Here is a 17,155-nt window from a genome sequence, read left to right on the forward strand (position 1 = left end):
ACGATTTTTCATGGTTAATTTAGTTTAATTTAGGTAAATTTAATTGCTTGATTTGGAGTTACTTTACAATGTTAACTTGCAATTGATTAGGCAACTAATTTGGTTTATGTGAAAGGCAAGTTAGGCATTCAAAAAACAATTAATTAAATTATTATTTTACATGGCTTTAAAAAATATTTTCAATTAAAGAAAACTTAAAAAAAAACATGCAAGTCATTAAATTAGAAAATGGTAACATATTATAATATATTATTAAAAACTTTTTTTTTCTCTCATGGTTAAAATCACCATAACAAGGAGAAAATAAAAAATATTCAATAACATTATGAACTAACATATTGATCAACGAGGTTTAATTATGCTTATACATAATTATCATGAATTAATACCGACTCATTTATTTCTTTTTCTTAGATTAGTAAGCAAGTACATATTAGTGTTTTCCAATGTCTTGATAGGAATTAATGATTAGAAAAGGTTGGTAATTGTGTTGTTAATGAACTTTGCAAAGCAATATATGGTAGGTGATTGATTAGAATTAAAGACTCCTTTCCTAACCTAATTTATAAAAGTATACACATATGTATTAAACTCCTTCTCAAGCAATAAAATATTGAGAAAAAAATTTTGATTTTTTTTAGGGGGTTTCTTGCTAAATTGGGAGATTAATGCTATTTGACCATTGTGGGTTTTGGAGCACTCATTTATAAGTTATTTACATCTTGTTTTTCTATTTGTTATTCTAATTTTTCTTCATTTTTTTTTTCCTTTTGGTAGTGTTTTGGTGGTTCAAGTTGGTCAAGATCTGCTTAAGATGTCAAATAGACCTAATTTGTAAGGGTTTGATGCTTGTTAGTCTAGGTTGACCATAAGACTGTGAAGTCCCCAAGCATAGAGACTTGAGTTTTTATTTTTAGTTTTAGTTATCTAGTAAAAATTTAGGTGTTGAATTTCAAATATGGATACCTAATATTGGTGTTTCTGCTTCTTCGGGGTGAGTTTTGGAAGTAAGTTTGTTTTATTAGAAGGATTGAACTAGAAATAGTGTTGTTAATGAACTTCAATAAATAAAAAATAAAAATAAAAAGGTCAAATCAAGTGAGGGTTCACAGGGTTGGGGATCCCTTCCACCTAAATACCCTTAAGGATGTTATCATTATGCATAACCTAATCAGGGTGCTCAATGTCATGCAATAGAGAGGTTCACCACCTCATTTTCCCATATGCATAATCTAACTCTTACTCTTGTGAATTAAAACCAACCAAAAAAAAGAAAACCTAAGAACTCTAGTATTTGTTATGGCTCAACAACAATCCTTAGCTTAAGGCTTTTCCAAGCACTTGAAGGATGCTGGTGGAGTGGACATAAAGATGTGTCATGGTCATTGCTTGATCAATTCAACTATATTTTAAAGAAGATGAGTCAAATAAGAAAATGCAACATTTAGGGGTCCTCATTATGTTATGAGTGGCTTAGACCACCACCTTAGCTTTCCCTTGGCTTGACCTTCGAATTTAACCACTCATGGTAACACAAACCATTGGAACAAATAAGATAAATAATATAGGAATATATGAACTCAATGGCTAATAGGAAATAACACATGCTTGAATTGAAATTAGAGCTTCCATTGAATTGAAGTAATGACAATGCACATAGTGAAATCTAAGAAATTATAAGAAGATTCTTATATCACACTCTTTTTGCATAAGGATAACTTGATGAAAAATATTTCAAGCAAAGGGGCAACTCATAGAGGTTGCAATTGTGGCATGCCATACTAACCTTCTCTAGATGTGCCCTCATTTGTTCCTAATTAATTTTAGCTCTACATAAAAGTTGAGGTCTATTAATGCATATAAGTGGTAGTTACTATAGAAAGACAAATTTGTGATGCATTTTTGTCATAGGGAGGCCTAGCAAAGTGTAACAAGCTAGCAAAGTTAAGAAGGTTAACCTAGGTAGCAGTTGTTTTTGGGTGCAACCAAATTGTCCATCTTATGTTTAAATATTACATTAATCTTTCTTATCCTACTTTGTCTTTCAACACTATTAATCTTTATCAATGAAAGTTAAACTGAAACTTTTGATTATTTGATTAAAAATCTATTTTTAAAAACCTCAAAATCTTAGTTTGATAATGTGGTATTTGACATCAAATAAAGGAAAAGATTCATGACACACACACACACACACATATGTGTATATATATATATATATATATATATATATAGGCTCCTCTTAACCATGCAGATGTATCTTAAAATCTTGAGGGCTCATTGGTTCAAAATGGACAATATTTATATAGGAAGGTTTAGGTTGTCATAAATGTTATTAGAGTCGATCCCTAACATTGGTGTAAAATTTTGTTTGTCTAACCTTATTAAGGGTGTTTATTTGTCTAATCTCACAATCCCATGGGACGCAACAAAAATGTTGTGTTTACTTAGGATTGAAGGAAGGGAATGGGTCATTAGGCTTAAAGCATACAATATCCACAAGAAATGGAGTGAGTTGTTACAAATGGTAATAGAGTTGATCCTCAACCCTAGTGTGGATTTTTGTAGTCCCATGGGACATAAAGAGGATGATGTGTCCACATAAGAGGGTGAATATAATATTTAATATTAAATAAAAGAAGAAGTTTTTCTCTCTAAATATGTAGTAGACTCATTTGAACCTTGTAAATGCATTTTAAAGTTTTTAAGGCCTATTGGGCCCAAGATAGATAATATCCACATAGGAGGAAGCAAGTAATTGTACTTGATATCAAAGTAGATTCCTGACCTTGATGTGAATTTTTTTCCATCTAGCCTTGTAAAAGATATTGTTTGTTTGGCCTCACAATTTTGTGGGACATGATGATGACACCATATTTGCATAGGGTAGGGGTTAATTGTGACATTTCACATCGGATAATTGAAAGAATTCCTAACACTATATATATATATATATATATATATATATATATAGTGGACATCTTTTAACTATGTAAACCTTTTTAAAGTTGTGAGGGCTTATTGGCCTAAACGAACAATATCTATAAAGGAGAGAGTCGATCATTACAAATGCATCAAACTCAATCTCCAATCTTAGTGTAGATTTTTTTTTGTCCCCACGACAAGGTGTTTGTTTGTCTGAGTAAGACATAATGAGAATGTTATGTCCACATAGGGATTGAATGTGATATCTCATATTGGATTGAAGAAGAAGTTCATGGTATTTATATATGTAGCGGAGTCCTCTTAATCCTTATAAATGCCTTTTAATGTCATAAGGGTATACAATAGACAAAATATCTACATAAGAGGGAACAAGTTATGACAAATAGTATCAAAGTCGATCTCTGACCTCAATTTGACCTCCAAGTGATAGACTCTATATTACAAATACCTTTTAATTTTTACCTAAACAATCTGTTGTTTTATTGCTTTTCTATAAATATGACGACAAATACAAATATTAAGGCCTTAAGTTATCTTCCAAATATCTTCTATTAGCAACATAATATAACTAGGAATCTTACTCTTTTTGTTATAACTATTTAACACTACTTTTGAATCACCTTCAATCTCTATATTTAAGAACTCATTGTTCTTAGAAACTAACACACCATCTGTAGAATCCTTACATTCTGCAATAATTATTGACACATTATTCATATGCCTATTTGCAACCACTTTTATTATACCATTATAATCTCTAATAACCCATTCTAATGCACTTCTATTCTACCCTTGAACCATCAAAGTTTAATTTGAAATTTTCACTAATTAGAGGAATCCAACAAATCCAATTTTCAACCACTTGAGGGATAAAACATCATTCACTCTTAAATGTAGACACATTTTAAAACTATAAAATTGAGTCTAAAATAAATAATATCTACATTAAAGGAAGTAGATCATTACAAATAATGATTTAATTCCATTGTTGAACTTATTTTTCTTTCGAAAGTTTCCTAGATCTATTCACTAGAAACAAGGAATCAAGAAACAAAACTAAAAGAAATTTTAAGAAAGAGAGGGCAAATGAGGAGGAAAAAACCATAACAAGTGATAACCATGCCTATTACACATTATCACTTACTGGTTATGAGTATTGTTATGCAATAATTGTTCATAACCATGAGTAATTAGAAATTTTGAATTAAAAAAAAAAACATTATTTATATAAACATATTAATTTAGAGTTAATGTGTGATAAGAACTTGATTTAGAATTTCTCACTCTAAATTTTTATTCCTTAATTGGAAGCTTAATTTTATTTTTGAAAAAGATGATAGAGAAAAATTATATTTGTTACCGTTATATAAGAATTAAATGATAAGATTATGTCTTCTAGCTATAAATAAAATGACTTAAAAAGTATTTGAAATATATAAAACATATAAAAGTAAATCTTCACCGCCATAGATGTTGCCCAAATTTTCAAAAAAGAAAAAAAGAAATATGGAATTTAAAAACCTTATCCCAAAAAATAAAATTATCCTTAGATTCTCATTATGATACCACAATCAATAGAATAAATAAAATAATATCAAGGTAAGGTTCATGTGAACTTTGAAAATTATCAAAATAAGTTTTATGCCTTTCCTGGATGATTCTTCAAAAAATATATTGAGAATTTTGGAGATTTTGATGAATACAAACGTTGTGCTTTTGATAGGCTTAGCACCAAAAGTCATTTACCAATGTTTTTCTTTTGTGGTACACAAGACAATGTAGGTTTTCCTTTGACCACTCAAACTAGATTTGCACAATAAAATCTTAAACAAAAATTGTTAAAGAAAGGAAACAACCAAAATTTGAGAGAAACACAATAAAAAAATAAAGAGAAAGAGAGAGAAAGGATGAAAAAAGAGATGAGTTGATTCAACTGACCTATTCTCAATTATCTAGGTCTTTTGTTATTCATAAATAATCTTAATGACCAAAAATCACTTTGGAACTCCTTCATAGTCATTAGAATTTTGAATATCTCCTTTCTTAAACAAGAATTTATAAAATAATCTTATTATTTTAATTTTTTTCCTAATCAAACTAGGATCTTGAATATCTTTCTTATTAACTAGAGATTCAAAATATCTTATCCTTTTAAATTTGAATTCCAAAAAGGTAATCCTATTAGTGATGTGATCTCAAAGCTAATAAATTTCCTAAGAGAAAACACTTACATTTCTTCTTTCTTCTATAATCAAACTTTCAAATATTTGTGCCTTTTTTTTTACATCCTTAAACAATAAATAACAAATTGATTTATTTGCACACAAACATAATAATAATCAATTTAAGTAGCCTTTATTTAGATTTTTTCTTATTTTATTTTATTTTTCTTAATCTTATCAAATGAGTTAATATCATTGTTTCTTTAGTTTATTAACTTAGCAAATGTTGGAGGTGTGCACCAAGCCAAAACAAGATGTTATTAGGGATCTGATAGTCATCCTGAATCTTGGCTTCTTACCAAGAATCATTTTCAACCTTATTCTAAAGTTCAGTTAATATTTTATAAATAACAAACATATCATACTATAATCTCATGATTGCACTCTAAGATAAAGAAAATACTAAGTTAAGACCCAACTTTTTAAATAATCACAAATGAGTTCTTCTATGATAATAATTGATGCAAAGATTGACTATGATTATTTGCTTTTAGATCCATGGTTCATCCATATTTAATCATGCATAAAAAGACTAAAATTATGACATTGTCTGAAATACATAAATTATCATCCCTAGATAATAGAAAATTATCTTGCAAACTTTCTTTGGATAAAAACACTAAGCACAATATTTGTATGATAAAGTATAAACAACCAAGAACATATTATTGTATAATTTCTCACTTAAATTAACAAATCCACTAACTTAATACATTATGAATTCAACAGTCTAATTGTAAATCTAAGATCAGGCAAAAAAACATATTATGTAGGAGCCTTAGACCTCTAAAGCCTTTCAAGATCAAGAGTCACATACTATTTAATAAACTAGTATACTTACACTTGTTTAACAATCATTAAATGATACATTTTAATCGTTATTATACAAGTGCTAACAAGTAAGTTGAAAGCTTAAACACTTCTATAATTGAGCCAAACCATACTATTAAAGTAGAAATTTTATATTATAATGAAGCAAATGGTTTGCCAAATTTTATTTATGATTATAAATAAAAATATTTTGGTTGGAAAAAACCTATAGTTGTGAACCCAATCCACTCACATTCTATCTATTATAGTTATCATCTATAATCCAAACTCTAAACAAATTAATGCATGATTCATGTATAAAATAAATATTAGGCATAGTTGGTGTATTTGGTGGTTCCCTATTTAGTGATATGCACGGTTCCTTGATAACCTTTAGTTTGATAAGGGAAACATTAAAAATGAATTTGCTAATGAAGGCTACAAATTCAGCTAAGAGGAGGAAGCTAATAATATTATGACTACTCATAGTTATTTTAGTCAATTAATCTTCCAATACACTAGTTTCAACACTTCTTAGCCTAAGTATATCCACGATATGCAATGAAATTCATGTAATAAAATTAGCAATAATATAAAATTCATATTAAGTAACTTTAGGGACATACAATATCAACACTTAGGATTTTAAAAGTCTATCTTTGCTTTGATTTCATCTATCATATGTTCGTAATTGCATAAAAGCTTCAACTACTTCAATTTTACTAGTTTTATTGATAAGTTCAATTTTAATAAGTGTATTACTTTTAAATATATTATGAATATAATTATATTATTACTAACAACTTCTCAAAGAGATAGATTTTAAACTAATAATATAGAGATATATTGATATTCAACAAATAAATCATGAACACTATGAGAAAAAAAAAAAGCATTATGTTGTTATGGAGTGGATTTTCAAAAGCTAACCCCTCTTAATACAACAAAACAATGAAGACTGCCTCGAAATTAATTTTACCTATGTTTCAACTACATAATGTGAAAGATTAGGGTCTTTAAAAACACACATTGTGTGCCATTAATGATCATTTGACGGTGAAAAACTCATATAACAAAGTAATTATCATAATTTGAAAAGTTCTCTATGGAAAGCCTTGCTCTTTCCACAAGATTATCTTTTATAAGATTGTCCCCAACTTACTTCTTAGTTTTCAGTCTACATTATGTTTTAACTTTCTTTTTCTTTTTTCCTTTCTTCTCAATTTATTCTTGTGTTTTAAAATTTTCATCTTACATGATCAAATGAATTCATCACTATGTGTAAGGGATAACAACTTATGGCCTACACCAACCTAAAGGTCAAGCTTATTTAGATGCTGAATAGGCACTATGTTTAAATAGTCAAAGATTCACAATTTTTTCTTAGCAAAAATCTTATATTTACCAAAAACCAATTAATAGCTAGAAAGTCTACTGCAAAAGCCAAGTATTGTTCTTCAATGTTTAGAGTTGCAAATACTATTTGAATCAAATAAATTGTGTTTTGAAATTTTTTTTTCATAATTATATGCTTTATATTTTGATAATGTTAGTACAACATTTGTATCTCCTAATCTTATATTTCAAGCTAGTAAAAATCAAATTGAGATTTGTTTTTATTTTGTTAGCCATGGACTTTCATATCAAAGTTTAAGCAAATTATGAGGCTTTGTTATGAATGTTCTATAATCTTAGACAAATTATAAGAGGATGTTTAGAACATCAGTGTAATTGTTTAATATATATATATATATATATTAGGAAATTTTAAAATATTATACTAGAGCAATCATTAAAAGATTATTATTTGTTGTACTGAGATTTCAAAGATACAAAAAGATATAATAATTAAAAAATAGAAAACAATAGCAATTAAGCTAAGGCATGAAATCTTATTTTCTTTAAGGAGATTTAAGCCTCATACAATTTAATAACTTTGAAAACTGATGCAATAGACTTCTTTTGACTTACCTTTTCCAATATTTAATAGCTCAATTGATTTGTTGTATAACCCACATTAATCCATGCAAATGGTAGAACTCAAATTTCAATAAACAACACTCTTCTTTTGACTAAGAAAAAGTGAAAAAAAAAAAAGTTAGAAAACCTCAAACATTTTAGGATAATGCACTTACTATGACTACCCACCCTTGGAGGTGCCATCTAAGCAAGATAGTGGTTCCTATCATGTATGTCCATAAGTTAAAGGAACTATATATTCATTACTGTTTGAAAATAAAGAATTTTGAGTACATAAATGCTGACCTTAGGGACCAGTTACAAAACTTATATATATGTAAGGAAATGACTACATGTTAATGGTCCATGCTAAAAGAGACAAAGTAAAGGGTAATCGGTTACACGCCTTGTTGTCTATCCTCCAAAACTTGTTCGGTATATGGTTCAACTAGGTCTTCGTTTGAAAATTTTGAGAAACTACAAAGTGAGCATAACTCAGTAAATGATAATATAATGTAGATTTTAGGATAGTCAATCCAAGATAAAAAAAAAAAAAAGATTTTCATCATGCATTTAACACCTAATGTAAAATAGTATTTTAGTATAACGATCAAATAAGCAAACAATATCGGACAACCCTGATATATAATCAATCAAACACATGCATAATCCACAACTATGGTGTCGTTTCTACTCTCAGCATATTTCAATATCATGTAAACATCACTACTACCATGCCTTTCCTTCTATCGATGTATATTACATATGCTTTACCGATAAAATATGTCTCATATAACATGGTGTCATATAGACGCAATGCTCTTACATCTCTTGACATGCTTCTCATGTAAATTACTCCAGTATTTCTTCATCTCTTGACACAAAAGATAATTAGGTCAATCAACTATGGTATGTCCCTTTATCATTATGGCATAAGATTGGTTCAGGGTATGTGATAATCACAATCATAGTAGTAACATAAAGTATAATAATGGTAGTACCAATGTTTTTTAATGAATAGTATGTACTAGGTAAGTTCCCAAGAAAGACTAAAAGGGTCATAATGGTCCTGCTTAAAACTCAATCTCCTTTGAACATAGTTTCCATAAAACATACACATCTATTCATGATCATTGAATCATATTAACAATTAACATACATGTATACCAAAGATAGATGGAGCACATAATCATTATCAACATAGTATTCGACCAACACATTTTCAACTAATATCTCATGATATTTGAAAATTGATATATACATATAATATTATAAGCATGGGATATATAACTCTAAATCAAAGTAAAATCATGTATTATAGGATTACTCACCATTATAAATTGAAATTATTGCACTACTTCAATTATGATGGCTCAAAGATCCAACCTTTGGAATAACAACACTATAAAAGCTTTTGCATACTTCTCTTCTTTCATTTCTTGGTAGGTGAATACTCTCTATAGGGGTGGATGAGAGATTAAAGTAAATGTATTTACAAGTAACTCATTGCATGATCTTTCTAGTTGTCGACCAAAGAGAAATGATTAGTAATTTTATTATTACATAGAAATGATATGGCGACATGCTTGATCATTGTAGCTATTTAAGTCAGTGAAATAGCTTAATGAGTCATCATGTCCTATTAGGTGTCACATAATGAAAGCGACTTAGTGTCCCTTTAAGTTGCGTGCATTCTGACACCTCATTCTTGGTTGTATGCATTTTGATACTTTATGCTTGGTCGTGTGTATTTAGATACCTCATGCTTAGTTGCATGCCTTCTAACACCTCATACTTGGTTGTATGCATTGTGACACCTCATGTTTGGCTGCATGCATTATGACTCCTTATGCTTGGTTTCATGCATTGCGACACCCCATGCTTGGTTGCATGTCTTCCAACAACTCATTCTTGGTTGCATGTTGTAGACCCTCCATTTTATCCATTTAGCATATGTTTTTTAAGTTCACTTCCAGTGCTTTATAGTAGTTCTTTGATGACCCAATACTACTCATGTAGCTTATTTTTTCTGAGCCATCTCGGAGACTTTGGTTGAGAGGTTATTCCGGCTCCACATTATGACATTGGCTGCCTTTCAAGCTTAGAGTAGGTTTCACTTAGGTGCACTTTAGGTTAGACTTAGTTAGGCCCACCTAGTTTCGCTCTAGGCCCGTATAGGTATACTCGGCCCATTAGGCACCACCTTAGGCCCATTTAGACACCTTAGGCCCGTCTAGGTTCATTTAGCCCCACTTAGGCACACTTGGCCCATTAGGCATTTTTAGCGTGACTTGTATGGTTGCATGACTCATTTATCTCATTTATTTATTTATATTTTTTATTTTTATTATCAATCACCTTTATTTATTTATTTATTTTAATTGTTATCTTTATTTATCTAGTTATTTTATTATTTATTTATTTATTTATTTATTTGTTTAGTATCTTGTTATTTGTTCATTTATTATTATTTTATCATTCTTTGGTTTATTTATTTTTATTCATTTATTCAATTTAATAATTCGAAGTTTTTTTTTATAGAAAAATCTACCAATGGAGAAGTTTTTGGAAAAGGTAGGTGTGGACCCCGCATTTCGTGCTCATGCGTTTCCCACTCAATGACGAGCTCGATTTTTATTCGAAAAATTGATTTTTATTGATTATTTGAAAATGACTTGGAGTCGCCACTTATTTTTGTTTTATTTTTAAAGGGTAAACAAAATAAGAAAGAAAAACCCTAAGTGTGACTCCTTATTTTGGAAAAGTCGGTCTGTGAAAAACCGGATCGGGTTCGGGGGTCAGGTTACTTATCAGGAAGGTACGGTAAGGACCGTAGCACCCCTTTAAGTCCCTAAAGTCGGGTCTCTACTAATAGAATGAAGCTGACATGGCAATGGATGAATAAAATCAATGAATACCCATATCAATCATGCATGTATGAGAATCAGAATATATAAGATGAATTATCAGAGCGAGTGAATGCGTACCTGGGCAGCAATCTCGAATGCGCTATCATGAAACAGGGTTAGTGAGCAATGAACAAGATATAATTAAGCACATATCAAGGAACAGGATAGATCAAACACGCAAGATAAGTAAATCAGTCAAACAATCAATCAATCATGAATTCTCACATGTGGGGCCCCCACCAAAGCCCGTTTATTTTGCACGAGTCAATTCCATAGATCTCATCACTTGAGAATTACGAAATTCGATTCTTGCTTATTTTAAAACATTTTTTAAAAAAAACAGAAGATGTGTGAAAATGGCATGCCAAGAAGAAAAGTGGCAGCAAAATTTTATTGGAAAAAAAAAATGGATTTTGGGAATCTAAGAAAAAAAACTAAGGATGAAAAATGGATGAGTATGAAATTATTTTAAAACAAACTAGGATCTAGAAAATTATTTGAAGAAAGGGATTTAAAAGAATATCTTTCAAAAATGGGAGAGGGTGAAATGGGAAATGGCACTATGGCCCAAAAAAGGCCATGCACGTCATGCAGCAGGGAGTAGGTAGCAAATGGACTTCTGAGTCACTTTATTAGGCACGCGGCTGGCTACTGGGGTACTGTTGTGAAATGGGTAACTGCACCCCTACGACCCATGTATTCTTTTCTTGAGTTGTCCATCTGGGAATATATCACAGCTCTCCAGCGCAAACGTTCAGAAACTGGATTTCTTCCACTCAGTTTATCTGCTATCACTTTGGGAATATTCAGCTGAAACTAGGGTTGTTCGGGTTCTTGGTATCCCTCCTTCATAATCTGGTCAACACGAAATTCACTGAAACCGCCTGGTTGGTCTCCGTTAAGTGGTATTAGCAGGCCTAGCAACATTCTACGTGGGACTATTGTTGCTTTATGTACTGGAAGAACTCCATCAGTGTGAACAACCACAAGGGTACGACCAGCTTCATGGAAGGCTGTCAGTCCTTATGACTCACCAGAGATAACCACTGATTCGCGTTCACTTCCCATCACAATCTTGTCATTTGCATACCCCAGATCAGCCATGGTAACCCCTTTAACGCCCTCCACTGACACTGAATTCCAAATGGCTTCAATCTTAGGGTTGGACAAAGCCCTTTGCTGCATGATCTTTGACGCCCTGAATGTGTCCTTTCTGAAGGCGGCAAGAAACGCCATTATATTGGAATGAGTGACAGTCCCTGGTTCTACTGATGAACCAGCCACAGTTGAAGACATCAAAGCCTCGCCGAGAACCCAATTTTCAGATGGGATAGACTGATGCGTCTATTTTCAACATTTGAATAGCAAACTTTAAAGTGGACTGTGAGGGAATTTTCTGTACTCAAGTAGTAAACCCACGTAGGACAACATGAACACCACGACATCAAAACCATCATGGACGTGAGAACCAATTCTTCCTTCAGCAGTGGCTCTGTTAACCTTCTGATCAGCACGCATTAATACCGTCCTTGCAATCCTTGGTCCAGCTATAGAACCTCAGTATCTATTGCCACTCTCAGGTATATCCACGTCAGAGCCTTCTACAGAATTGGATTTCAGTAAACCAGCCAGCATTCATGCGGACTAAACCCATATCTTCGGGGCCTAGCATCGCTGAAAACAGTCTACAGTTGCGAGATGCAGGACGAGATGGAGTATGGGAGGTCCCTAGAATCAAAGTCGAACTCGAAGCGGGGAACGTTAGCATTGCTAGAAGCGACGCTGAGAGAATGAGCCCAGGAGACCTTGGAAGCCTTAAAAACATCCATAAGAGCCTTGGAAATTATAGGGTCAACACAGTGGTTGATCACTTTGAGGTCTCCAGATGTCGATAAAAGAGACTTTGTGGTTCTTCTTCAACGTCAGAGACATGATGAGAGGGGATGAAGTGTTGGAGGTGGTGCGCCAGTTCCGGCGACGGCAGCGAAGTCCCAGTGGAGTTAAGAATCAACGAGAGCTGAACCGCCTATAGGAGGGGATCACTATTCCGGTGATGGCGAAGGCGTTTCGCCGCCGGCGGCGTCGTTCGAGGACAGAGCTATCCCTCAGCCAGTAACAAAAAGCACCCTGCTCCCCCCAGAAAATCTCGTCTGCTACTTTACTTCCCTTCCTTAAACACGGATGAGAGAACTGATGCACTCTGGGAGGGTACTAGGAACAGGGGAAAATGGCGAAAAAACAGAGCACAATGGGAAGGGATAAAACGAACCCACACAAGCCACATCTCATGTTTGAAATAATGGGCTCAGATGATGGTGAGTGAAAGCAAATGAGCAATCCAACAAGAATCAAAGCATTTACAGATATATCATGGGGAAAAAGAAATAAGGACAAACTGATCTTCAGCAAGAACCATAAAAATAAAAAAAATATATATATGAACATACTTACTAGCAATCCCCAAATATCTCCCAAGAATGAATAGAAAAAGAGAAGAAAAGCCTACCTGAGAGTTATTCCCTCCAACCAGATCGACAGGAACTCAATAAAACACTCTTCTTCTTCCTTCTTCGATCTCTACATCACTCTGGATAACTCTCTCTAGCCCAAAGAAATCCCCTCCCTCTATAACAGAAAAGCTGCCTTGTTTCTTCCTAGCTTTTCTCACCTTTCTCTCCGCTCCCCCGAAATCTGCTCTGTTTCTTCCTAGCTTTTCTCACCTTTCCCCCCTCTATCTTTCTCCCTCTTCTCTCTGCCAGAATCCCCCTCTCCAAAAGCAGCCTGCCATCACCCCCCAAAATATCCCTCAACTAACACGTCCAAAAAGCACCTGTCCTCCTGCAGCTCCAGACGCTCCTCCATAACGGCCATGAAGATATTAGAATATCCTCTTGCCACGCGTCAAACTCTGATTTCTTACCTAAAAGATCACTCCTCTCATGCCACCCTCTCATACCAGCTGCCAAAAGTTCCTCAAAGTGGTGAAAATATGTCCTCAAAATACCCTAAAAATCTCTAGACCAAAACGAGGGTCTACAGTAGGACTCTTTACGTGATATGCATGGATTCATTTTTGAAATTTAACAAGAATTTTTCTAGTGGGTGAGATAAAATTCAGAGAGATGGAAGGAGTCCTAAGGTGTGACGACTACCAATGGCTATAAAAAAGCATAGGCTAGTGGTTTTGTGGGCATACTGGAGATTGTTTTAAGATGAAGAGGTATAGGAAGAAAATGAAATTTTTCAAAAAGAGACTTGGAGCACATTAAGGAAAAAGTAGAGGGAGAGATTTGAGAGTACAAACCAGTGGAGATTTTTTTGCCGGAAGGAAGCGGTTCTAGGTACGTTTGTTGTAGACTCATTTTTCATTCCTATTATCGTTTGGTTATGTATTAATCTTTGCTAGATTTTGAGTCTCGTTTGGATGTTTGGGTATAACATGACTGAGGCCATATATTTGTTTGCATAGATACTAGATTGCTCATATAGTTATCGTTGTTGATTTCTTCCTTTGGAATTCCCTAGTTTTGGTTTGAGACTATAAGGCTCTGTTTTCCTATTTACTGTGTGTTATGTGAGGACTTTGGTTACCTTTGTTTGTTTGAATCTGCTTATACTCCACCCTCCAACTTAAGCCCCTCGAATGAAACATGAAATGTGGCCTTCACTGTTTTTTTTTTGTTTACATTCTTCATGCTCTGTTTTCTTGGTTGTCTTCCTTTGTTTTATGTGGGTATTTTGGGTGCATAGCCCTATGTGCATCACTAGTTGATGGTGCTAGAGGATGGCTTCTAGATGCTGTTAGAACTTGGAACCCAAGTTTGGAAGATGAGGCAGGTTTAGTGGTTCCTCATGAGACTACTGTTTCATGGGAAATTTTGCTTGACACCAAAAGAGACAACATCTGTTACTAGAGAATGTGGGACGCAAAACAGGAATGGAAGAGTAGAGGAGAGGTGAAGCATGGATAGTTTTGTTGATTTTGGAGAAGTTCTACCAGTAGTGAGGTTGATCAATTTTTGGTGCTAATGAAGGCATCAACATGAGTTCTGGTGCATTTAGGAATGCAACATGGAGATTTGATCCGTCACGAGTTTCTTGGAAATTATAGAGCTCAAACTAAAGGACCCCGTGGGAAGTTTGTGCCTAGTTTAGACCCATTGTCAACATCTCGGTAGAATACTCCTCCTAATGCAGGTTTTGCTCGCCTGGATCTCACATCACCATCATCACATGGGGATCAATGTCCGCTTTGAAATTTGTGGACACCCATAGTTGGGGTCCTCTTAGAAGCTGGGAGATTGGGTGAATGCTATGAAGTAAAGTTTGATTTCACCAAAACGAGGAGAAATGGTGGCCACAAGTAACAAAGCTGAATAGTAAGTCATTCTAGGTTAAGTGTGATTGTGTCTTGTCTTAAGGGAATGGGCCTATTTGTGAGAAGACCCTATGCCCAAGACAAAGAAATATACAAGCCTGCTTATCCTCGAGTCCCACTTTCTGCCACCTCACTACCTCCATGTCATAATAAAGAATTCCCCCTACAAGCATGACCCACATTTCCTCATGAAATTCCACGAGTTAGCGATGGAGCCATTTGCCTTTTGTCAAATTTCTTGCTGAGTTACGTAATTACTTAAAAACGAATTTGTCCTATATGTGCAAATCGAAGTCGATCAGATCTTTACCGGGAGTAGAGCATAAACCTAAAAGTCAGAACTTACCTGACAAGGAATTTCGCTTCTTGGGAGTATGGCATGGGTTACTTTAATGCCATAGCGCCCGATACTCGAACATTGGATTGTCTCATTGAGATCTGATCCAAATCACGATGATTCAACAGCTACCGCGACCCCTGTTTTTTCGGGTGGAACTCCAGCAGCCGCGGTAATATAGAGGATGTAAGCGTTATTTCTTCGCAACTGGCTTAATTATCAGGGATATGAGTTTTCTAATAGTTGTGAATGACCTGTTATTGCATGAAAATGATGTTCAACGCCCAAAATAGATTAAAACAAAGCATTCTGAAGATGACATGGTTAAGATTTGGGATATGAGGTCTTGTGAATGTTGAAAGGAATTTGAAAGCTGTGAAATTGTAAACATGGTTCATTCTACACCCAAATAAGATTGAACTGATATATGAGGATCAAGATGGCAATATACAGTTGCGACTTGGTGCCAAAAGTGGTTACTGTTGTAAGGTTTTTTAAACTGCGATTTGGGAATGGTAGCTTTGTTGTTGATGCAAATATTCATGGAGTATGCTAGACAAGAGTTGAAGTGTGAGCTTAAATAGGAATACAGAGGAGACACATAGATTTCCAAAAGACTAATTTTCATTTAGCTTCCATGTATCCAAAAACCCGATCTTGTTTGGAATTGTCTTTTAAGGAGTTTGGAAATTCAACTAGCTTAATAGTGCAAGTGACCTTTAATGAGAGGTTGACCGTGAATCTTTACAAAATTCGAAGTCTTTTCCATTAGAGTGTCTCTCTTCAAATCCTCAAATCAAGGCAATAGCTTGAAGCCAGAGAACTGTTCCCCTTAATTGTTGATCCTAGACATCTTGTTGAATCTACGAGCACAACAAATGAATCAGTTCTGAAGGTTGCATTTGATCATGGGAAGACATCATTCAGTAGCACCTTGACACCCTAGGACTCACTCTAGCATAGCCACCTTGGTGCACACCTCTTCCATTTTTTTTTTTTGTTTCTTTAATTGAGAATTTACAGTTTTGAATTGATTTTCAAACCCATTTTCAATTGAATAATTCCAGTTTTAAAAAATCCATCTTTAGACTTCTTCTAGGCAATAAAAATCCTCATTTTTAATAAACTTTTGCTGCCAAATTTCCTTTTGGCATGCATTTTCTTGATAATCTTCATGATTTTCTAGGTTTTTAACAAGCAGGAATAAACTTCATGGTTCCAAATAATGGGACTGATTGAATCAATTCGTGCAAAAGAAATTTGGACCTTGGTGGGGGGTTCGACATTCTTGAAATCTTCTATGATATTGATTCAAATGGATTGTTCGATATTTGACTGATTTTAATTGTTCTCTATGATATATATGAGAATTGTTTATACCTATTATTGAGTTAACCTTGGTTTCCATAAAGGCGTTTAGCTTGTTACCCAGGTACACTCTCTTTCTCTAACTCACTTTCGAAAATTCTATGACCATGTTTGCTATTGAAGATCATATCTGTGTTTGATGTAATCCTTAGGTGCTAAGATGTATGTTTGACTTGCTTGGAATAAAATTCATGTTGTGTACTATACTTCTACATTAACTTTGATG

The sequence above is a fragment of the Vitis riparia genome, chromosome 7 (assembly GCF_004353265.1).
Source record: "Vitis riparia cultivar Riparia Gloire de Montpellier isolate 1030 chromosome 7, EGFV_Vit.rip_1.0, whole genome shotgun sequence".
Classification (NCBI taxonomy): domain Eukaryota; kingdom Viridiplantae; phylum Streptophyta; class Magnoliopsida; order Vitales; family Vitaceae; genus Vitis; species Vitis riparia.